At 43.8% G+C, this 2,211-nt stretch overlaps 1 protein-coding gene across 1 annotated transcript in view; it reads right to left on the reverse strand.

Moving 5' to 3' along the window:
- Positions 1–2,211, reverse strand: part of LOC104993123 — a 137,788-nt gene that overhangs the window by 5,031 nt on the left and 130,546 nt on the right. The gene's annotated exons all lie outside the window — the stretch shown is intronic.

A 2,211-nucleotide genomic window follows, 5' to 3' on the forward strand; every position in this document is an offset into this window, starting at 1 on the left:
CCCCCAACCCCTGGTTCTCTGTGAATACAGTTCCACAGCAGCAACAACAAAGCCTGAAAAAAGTTGAGTAACTGAAGAGCTCACTCAGCAGCCTCGCTAGCATCTGTTCCTCTTATATCCGGTGTGGCCTCCTGCGGTCTGGGTGAGATTTGCCCCCCTACTAGGTCCGGAGGGGAGCTGCGATTGGTCCTGAACAGTCACGCATCCTGTCCTCTGGCCATGGTGATTGGCTAAGGCACTCAGACACCAGCCAATCAGGGCATTTTTCTCACCACAGGAATTGATTCTGCATGAGCCAGGTTCTAACCAATTCAGTAAAACTGTTTGTTGAAAAGGAATTTGCTTGCTTTTCAGAGAGCCTTCCCAGGTGGCTCAGTGATAAAGAATCTGCCTGCCGATGTAGGAGCTGCAGGAGACTCAGGTTGGATTCCTGGGTTGGAAAGATCCCCTGGAGGAGGAAATGGCAACCAATTTCATGGACAGAGGAGCCTGGTGGTCTACAGTCCATGGGGTCGCACAGAGTCGAACAGGACTGAGCGCTCTCATGCAGAGAGAGTAACTCAGATCAGCGATCTTTTCTGAGACATTTTGGTGTACCAGTGTGACACCTGGAATTTATGAGCCTCCTTGAGAAGAAAAGCTGTAACCAACCTAAACAGATTGTTAAAAAGCAGAGACATTTACTTTGCTAGCAAAGGTCCGTCTAGTCAAAGCTATGGTTTTTCCAGTAGTCATGTATAGATGTGAGTTGGACCATAAAGAAGGCTGAGCTCCGAAGAATTGATGCTTTTGAACTGTGGTGTTGGAGAAGATTGTTGAGAGTCCCTTGGACTGCAAGGAGATCCAACCAGTCCATCCTAAAGGAAATCACTCCTGAATATTCATTGGAAGGACTGATGCTGAAGCTAAAACTCCAATATTTTGGCCACCTGATGAGAAGAATTGACTCCTTGGAAAAGACCCTGATGCTGGGAAAGATTGAAGACCGGAGGAGAAGAGGAGGACAGAGGATGAGATGGTTGGATGGCATCACTGACTCATGGACATGAGTTTGAGCAAGTTCTGGGAATTGATGATGAACAGGGAGGCCTGTTGTGCTGCAGTCCATGGGATCGCAAAGGGTCTGATACGACTGAGTGACTGAACTGAACTGAGGAGGCAGTCTAGTGGAGAGCACAGCTGAAGGAGAACAGGAAAATGGAATGGAAATGTTGAAGCCACTTGCACTGAGGACCCAGTGAATCAATCAACTTCTTGTTACTATTTAAGCCTGTTTGTGAAGGGGTGTCAGTGACTTACAACAAAAAAAGAAATTCTAAATGGCACACATATTAGCTGTGATTATAATACTTCTTACAATTTTCATTTGTCATTAACATTGATCAGAAAGAGTTGCACAAATGATTCATGCAAAGAAATCCTTTGGTTTGAAAGGTCAGCTTTACCTTGAGTAGAACCTAAGGAGGGTTGTAATTTAATATTTGATTACTTTAATAACAGTAGAAAGATTTTAATTTGGTTCCTCAAGTATATCTCAGGTTTCTTATTAGTATATAAACATGGAATTTAATTTTGAAATCATCATATCAGGCAACCAGAGTTATAGTCAGGACATTTTTTAAATGATTGAAAATATACTCACAGATTGACAGTCAGTTCTAAATACTAGCTTCTAATTTCTGTTGTACTTTTTCTTCTTGACTGTGTGGCATGACACTCAGGGCAGGGAGCCCGGTGAATAGGGATTGAACTCAAGCCACCAAAGTGAAAGCACTGAATCATAACCAGTGGACCAGCAGGGATTTCCCATCCATTGTCCTTTCCTGAAGCATTTTAAGAACTTCGTTTTTCCCTGACAGAATTAAGTATCAATCCTTTCTAGAATAACTCTGAAAAATCAATAAACCTATTAATTGGAGGGGTCTCTATTCATGGAAAAACAGTGGTAATAGTGAGCACCGAAGAATTGATGCTTTTGAACTGTGGTGTTGGAGAAGACTCTTGAGAGTCCCTTGGACTGCAAGGAGATCCAACCAGTCCATTCTGAAGGAGATCAGCCCTGGGATTTCTTTGGAAGGAATGATGCTAAAGCTGAAACTCCAGTACTTTGGCCACCTCATGCAAAGAGTTGACTCATTGGAAAAGACTCTGATGCTGGGAGGGATTGTGGGCAGGAGGAGAAGGGGACGACAGAGGATGAGATGGCTGGCT

The sequence above is a fragment of the Bison bison genome, unplaced genomic scaffold (genome assembly GCF_000754665.1).
Source record: "Bison bison bison isolate TAMUID 2011002044 unplaced genomic scaffold, Bison_UMD1.0 scf7180017864233, whole genome shotgun sequence".
Taxonomy (NCBI): Eukaryota; Metazoa; Chordata; class Mammalia; order Artiodactyla; family Bovidae; genus Bison; species Bison bison.